Raw genomic sequence first — 7,500 nt, 5'->3', positions numbered from 1 at the left:
ATGTTTATGGCTAGATGATAATCGTAGTAGAAACCAGAAGAAAGAAAAACAACCTGAACGAGAGAAGAGGAGGAAAGAATTACATTGTGGAATGAAGTCACAGAAATACGTGATTAGGTCAGGGGATTCTGGTTTTAATCAGGTATATTTCTTTCTTCTTTTTTTTAATGAAACACACACACACACACACACACACACACACACAGAGAGAGAGAGAGAGAGAGAGAGAGAGAGAGAGTGTGTGTGTGTGTGTGTGTGTGTGAGAGAGAAAGAGAGAGAGAGAGAATGATTTTAAAGACAAGCAGAAAGTAAGAAAGAAATGAATACATAATGGGCGTAGAAATAGATTTGAAAAGATATATTATCAGAACAAAAAGCATTACTCACAGAAAGGGGAAAGTGGATCATGTGAATACCAAAAAAAAAAAAAAAACATGATGAAATGAATCTGTAAAATGAAAATGATTAAAAAAAAATTGTATTTAATAACATGCCATATTTCGATCACGAAATACCTTAGCGTGCTTCTAAAGGGGAACGAGAACGAAAGAAGGGAAACAAGAAGGGCAGAAAGAAAGAAAGAAAGAAAGGAAGGAAGGAAGGAAGAAAGAAAGAAACTACAGTGTAGAATGAGGGGGGTAAAAAGTGAAAACAAGAAAGAAGCAAGAAAAAAAAGGCACATCACATAATAATAATAATAATAATAATAATAATAATAATAATGGATACTTATATAGCACACTATCCAGAAATCTGCTCTAGGTGCTTTACAAAAACGCTTTTGTTAACATACAACATAATATCTATGTTACATACACACACCCAAATGTGACTACACACACACACACACACACACACACACACACACACACACACACACACACACACACACACACACACACACACACACACACACACACACACACACACACACACACACACACACGCACGCACACACACACACACACACACACACACACACACACACACACACACACTGCATACATACATTTTAACATACATGTGTATCTAACAGCTACCCTAACTCATACGCACACATAGGCAGGCACAAACGTACATAAACACACGCACACACAATACACATTCATATACATGCATGTAGTTATGTACACATACATATGTATACACACATAGTCAAGCACAGCAAACGAAAAGGAAGTGGACCTGCCACAATTGAACTTATTGCTGAGGGAAAAGGTGAGTTTTGAGACGAGATTTAAAAGATGCGAGGGAATCAGAATAACGGAGGTTATCAGGGAGCTTGTTCCACAACAGTAGGGGGAAAAAAGACACATCACATAATGACACAACAGTAGGTGGGGAAAAAAAGACACATCACATAATGACACAACAGTAGGGAAGAAAAAAAAGGCACATCACATAATGACACAACAGTAGAGAAGAAAAAAAAAGGCACATCACATAATGACACAACAGTAGGGAAGAAAAAAAAGGCACATCACATAATGACACAACAGTAGGGAAGAAAAAAAAGACACATCACATAATGACACAACAGTAGGGGGGGGGAAAGGCACATCACATAATGACACAACAGCAGGGAAGAAGAAAAAAAAGGCACATCACATAATGACACAACAGTAGGGAAGAAAAAAAAGACACATCACATAATGACACAACAGTAGGTGGGGAAAAAAAGGCACATCACATAATGACACAACAGTAGGTGGGGAAAAAAAGACACATCACATAATGACACAACAGTAGGTGGGAAAAAAGGCACATCACATAATGACACAACAGTAGGTGGGAAAAAAGGCACATCACATAATGACACAACAGTAGGTGGGGAAAAAAAGACACATCACATAATGACACAACAGTAGGTGGGAAAAAAGGCACATCACATAATGACACAACAGTAGGGGGGGGGAGGCACATCACATAATGACACAACAGTAGAGAAGAAAAAAAAGACACATCACATAATGACACAACAGTAGGGAAGAAAAAAAAGACACATCACATAATGACACAACAGTAGGGAGGGAAAAAAAGACACATCACATAATGACACAACAGTAGGGAAGAAAAAAAAGGCACATCACATAATGACACAACAGTAGAGAAGAAAAAAAGGCACATCACATAATGACACAACAGTAGGGAAGAAAAAAAAGGCACATCACATAATGACACAACAGTAGGGAAGAAAAAAAGGCACATCACATAATGACACAACAGTAGAGAAGAAAGAAAAGGCACATCACATAATGACACAACAGTAGAGAAGAAAGAAAAGGCACATCACATAATGACACATCAGTAGGGAAGAAAAAAAAGGCACATCACATAATGACACAACTCAACCATATCTATACCCCGTCTCGCCAGCTCCGTTTTTCCTCTGATACTCGACTTCTCAGGATACCTCACGTCAGAAGTAAGACCTATGGACACAGATCGTTTTCTTTTCTATCGCCAAAGACGTGGAACAAGCTCCCTGATAACCTCCGTCATTCTGATCTTTTAAATCTCGTCTCAAAACTCACCTTTTCCCTCAGCAATAAGTACAATTGTGGCAGGTCCACTTCCTTTTCGTTTGCTGTGCTTGACTATGTGTGTATACATATGTATGTGTACATAACTACATGCTTGTATATGAATGTGTATTGTGTGTGCGTGTGTTTATGTAAGTTTGTGCCTGCCTATGTGTGCGTATGTGTTAGGGTAGCTGTTAGATACATATGTATGTTAAAATGTATGTATGCAGCGTGTGTGTGTGTGTGTGTGTGTGTGTGTGTGTGTGTGTGTGTGTGTGTGTGTGTGTGTAGTCATATTTAGTGCGTGTATGTAACATAGATATAATGTTCTATGTTAACGAAAGCGTTTTTGTAAAGCACCTAGAGCAGATTTCTGGATAGTGTGCTATATAAGTATCCATTATTATCATTATTATTAGGGGGGGCGGGGGGGGGGGGGGAAGGCGCATCACATAATGACACAACAGTAGGGAAGAAAAAAAAAGCAATACAATAAAACGTACCCTCTGAACATCCATCAAGTGACATTTTGTTGGTTCATCCGGCTCAAGGTTTGGTTTTTATATGGATGTGTGTACAACACATGCAACCATAATTATGTACACAGGTCGGTGGCCGTACGTACATCAGAAATAAAAAAAAGTTCTGAGTTCTGATCAAGTTAACCACAACCAACAAAAAAAAAAACACAAAAAAAGAAAGGAAAAGAAACAAATAATTGATAAGGAACGAAAGAAGAAGAAGAAGAAAGAAGAAAAGAAAGAAAGAAAAAAAAAAGAAGAGTAAAGGAAGCCGGTGTTTGTGTTGGTACTGTCCCTAGTCTGGATTGACCCACGGGGGTAATTTGTGGCTAAGTCAATATCAACCCAGGGTGGTGGGGTGGGGGGGGGGAGGGGTGGGGGTGTGGGGGGTGTCATTCCGGCCCGCATTTAATACAAAGTCGTAACTACTGTCACCTTCATATCCATTTCGGGTGCTGCCCCTAAATATCTGAGAAAAGTCGTAAAGTCGTTCAAACCTAGACAACCCCCACCCCCACCCCCCACCCCCCAAATTCTTCTTCTTGTTTTTCTTATTCAGCTCCATCTGTCTGGAACAGTTTATATACCTCACGGTCTTCGCCACTCTCCCTCATTTTTTTTTTTTTTTTTTTCAAAACTGGTCTGAAAACATTCAGTTATAAGCCATGCAGACTCTGTGTGTGTGTGTGTGTGTGTGTGTGTGTGTGTGTGTGTGTGTGTGTGTGTGTGTGTGTGTGTGTGTGTGTGTGTGTGTGTAATTAAGTAATTTGATACGCGTAGTCTTTGAATCTGTTTCATGCTTTTTGTACGTGAAATCATTATTTTTTTCTTCTTCCTTTTGTAAGTTATTGCGTGTGTTTGTGTGTTTGTTTGTGTGTGTTTGTGTGTGTGTGTGTGTGTGTGTGTGTGTGTGTGTGTGTGTGTGTGTGTGTGTGTGTGTGTGTGTGTGTGTGTGTACGTGTGTGCGCGCGCGCGCGCGCGAGCGTGCGTACGTTTAATGTTGATTGTAAATCGCTTCGAGCTCCCTTTGAGGGAGGAAGGCGCTTAACAAGTATACCTTAGCGCACGTAAAAGAACCCACGGCAACAAAAGGGTTGTTCCTGGCAAAATTCTGTAGAAAAATCCACTTCGACAGGAAAAACAAATAAAACTGCACGCAGGAAAAAATACAAAAAAAAAAATGGGTGACGCTGTAGTGTAGCGACGCGCTCTCCCTGGGGAGAGCAGCCCGAATTTCACACAGAGAAATCTGTTGTGATAAAAAGGAATACAAAATACAAAATACAAAAATACCTATCCATGATTATTATTATTATTATTATCACGAGTCTGTTTGAAACCCGGTGTTAATCTGGTCTAGCCAGATTTGACCCCCAGGGTAAGAAATCAACAGGGGGTGTGAATGGGCTGCTACACCGGTGTTGGGAAAGATGGAAGATGCTGGGTCCTCCTTGGTGACCAGACGCAATAGCCGAGTGGTTAAAGTGTTGGACTGTCAATCTGAGGGTCCCGGGTTCGAATCACGGTGACGGCGCCTGGTGGGTGAAGGGTGGAGATTTTTACGATCTCCCAAGTCAACATATGTGCAGACCTGCTTAGTGCCTGAACCCCCTTCGTGTGTATACGCAAGCAGAAGATCAAATACGCACGTTAAAGATCCTGTAATCCATGTCAGCGTTCGGTGGGTTATGGAAACAAGAACATACCCAGCATGCACACCCCCGAAAACGGAGTATGGCTGCCTACATGGCGGGGTAAAAACGGTCATACACGTAAAAGCCCACTCGTATGCATACGAGTGAACGTGGGAGTTGCAGCCCACAAACGCAGAAGAAGAAGAAGAAGGTGACCAGACAACATGGGGGTGTTGCTGAAGACACGGACACAGGCTGCACCATCATTGGGGGGGGGGGGGGCGGGGGGGGGGGGGGGGCTCTGTCATAGGGTGTTAGTATGTCTCTCATTTTCTGTTTCTCTCCATTCCTATATCTCTGTGTCTCTGTCTCTGTGTCTGTCTCTCTCTCTGTGTCTCTATCTCTATCTCTGTCTCTGTCTCTGTGTCTGTCTCTCTCTGTGTCTCTATATCTGTCTCTGTCTCTGTCTTTGTCTCTCTCTCCATTGTAATGGATGTAGATTAGCAAGGACAGATTGGAAGAATAGGCCTTGCCTGAAACCTTAATCCTTGAATTAAAATGTTTTTGAGTTCCCAGTTCTCTGTCTCTCCTCTCCCCCCATCTCTCTTTCTCTCTATCCCCCCTCTCTCTCCCTCCCTCTCTCTCTCTATCCCCTCTCTCTCTACCCCCTCTCTCCCTCCCTCCCTCTCCCCCATCTCTCTTTCTCTCTATCCCCCCTCTCTCTCCCTCCCTCTCTCTCTCTATCCCCTCTCTCTCTACCCCCTATCTTCCTCTCTCCCTCTCCCCCCTCTCTCTTTCTCTCTCTATCCCCCCTCTCTCTCCCTCTCTCTCTCTATCCCTCTCTCGCTGCCTCTATCTGTCTCTTTTTGTCTCTGTCTCCCTCTCTCTGTTTCTCTCGTGCGCGCGATCGCGCGCTCATTCACAGCAACATGTTATTGCGTTTTGTTCGCATCGATCTTTTTTTTTCTGTCTTTTTCTTGGTGGTTCTTTGTCAGCCTGACTTTCTGTATCTGTATCTGTCTGTCTTTCTCTGTTTCTGTGTGTGTGTGTGTGTGTGTGTGTGTGTGTGTGTGTGTGTGTGTGTGTGTGTGTGTGTCTGTGTGTGTTTCTCTGTTTTTCATTCTGCCGCTTCCTCCCTCTCTCTCTCTCTCTTTCTTTCTCTCGCTCTCTCTGTCTCTCTGTTATCTCCCCTGCCCCCCCCACCCCCCCTCAATCCCCCAATCCCTCAACACTTCTCCGTTCCCCATCCCTGTGTGTGTGTGTGTGTGCGCGCGTACACACACGTTTCTCTGTTTCTCATCTGTCCATTCCTCTCTTCCTCTCCCTCTCTCCTTTACACCCCCCAGCCCCCCCCCCCCTCCCCCCCCCCCCCCCGATCCCCCTTCCCCCACTCCCTCCCCACTCCATCCCCACTCCCCCCCTTCCCCATCCGTTTTTTCCTGTTGTCCCCAAGCAGTGCGTTCCGTTTAATTTGGTCAGGATCTGATCAACACGCTCTTCTGCACTCTGTTTCCGTGTCAGAGAGGGGGGAAAAGTGTCACGTAATGAACTGCAGTTGTTGGAGGTGGGGACATCATTTGGCTTCCTGTGTGGGTGGATGGTTTTAAGTGCGTGGTTCGGTGTGTGTGTGTGTGTCTGTGTGTGTGTGTGTGTGTGTGTGAAGCAGAAAAGGTTTGAAAAGGTTTAAATCGGATAAATCCGACATTGTGTGTGTGTGTGTGTGTGTGCGTGCGTAAATGCAGGCGCGTGTGTGTGCATATGTAAAACAGAGAGCTAAGTAAAAGATTCAGCGAACTTCCCATTCTGAAGGATTATTCAGTCAGAAAAGGAAGAGTGATCCATATGCGATGATGCGATGTGTGTGTTTGATGTTTATTTAGTGTGTATTTGGTGTGTGTGTGTGTGTATGTGTGTCGCGTGTAGTTTGTGTGTGTGTGTGTGTGTGTGTGTGTGTGCGTGTATGTGTGTGTTTCTCTTTGTTTCTCACTCTGTCCTTCCCTCCCAAGATCTCTCTCATTCTCTCTCTCTCTCTCTCTCTCTCTCTCTCTCTCTCTCTCTCTCTCTCTCTCTCTCTCTCTCTCTCTCTGTGCTGTCCACCCCGCCCCAGCCACCCTCCCCCACTCCCTCCTCACTCCCCCCCTTCCCCATCCGTTTTTTCCTGTTGTCCCCAAGCAGTGCGTTCCGTTTAATTTGGTCAGGATCTCATCAACACGCTCTTCTGCACTCTGTTTCCGTGTCAGAGAGGGGGAAAAAGTGTCACGTAATGAACTGCAGTTGTTGGAGGTGGGGACATCATTTGGCTTCCTGTGTGGGTGGATGGTTTTAAGTGCGTGGTTCGGTGAGAGAGAGAGAGAGAGAGAATGTGTGTGCGTGTGTGTGTGTGTGTGTGTGTGTAGGATTTCGGATATTTCAGAATGGGGGTCGGGTGTGGGAGTGTGGTTATGTGTTTGTGTGTGTGTGTGTGTGTGTGTGTGTGTGTGTGTGTGTGTGTGTGTGTGTGTGTGTGTGTGTGTGTGTGTAGATGTGTGTGTGTGTGTAGATGTGTGTGTATGTGTGTGTAGATGTGTGTGTGTGTGTGTGTGTGTGTGTGTGTGTGGACGTGAAGGCGTGTGTGTGTGTGTGTGTGTGTGTGTGTGTGTGTGTGTGTGTGTGTGTGTACGTGAAGGTGTGTGTGTGTGTATGAGTGTGTGTATGAGTGTGTGTGTGTCTGGGTGTGTGTGCGTTTCTCTGTTTCTCATTCTCTGTCCCTTCCCCTCTCTCTCTCTCTCTCTCTCTCTCTCTCTCTCTCTCTCTCTCTCTCTCTCTCTCTCTCCCTCTCTC

The 7,500-nt window shown here is 44.3% G+C and overlaps 1 protein-coding gene across 4 annotated transcripts in view; it reads left to right on the top strand.

Moving 5' to 3' along the window:
* LOC143299818 (cAMP-dependent protein kinase type II regulatory subunit-like) overlaps positions 1-7,500 on the top strand; it is a 377,066-nt gene that overhangs the window by 262,739 nt on the left and 106,827 nt on the right. The window lies entirely within an intron of this gene.

The sequence above is a fragment of the Babylonia areolata genome, chromosome 25, assembly GCF_041734735.1.
Source record: "Babylonia areolata isolate BAREFJ2019XMU chromosome 25, ASM4173473v1, whole genome shotgun sequence".
NCBI classification, from domain to species: Eukaryota; Metazoa; Mollusca; class Gastropoda; order Neogastropoda; family Buccinidae; genus Babylonia; species Babylonia areolata.
The sequence above is the reverse complement of the archived record's forward strand: the minus strand, read 5'-3'. Positions and strand labels throughout refer to the sequence as shown.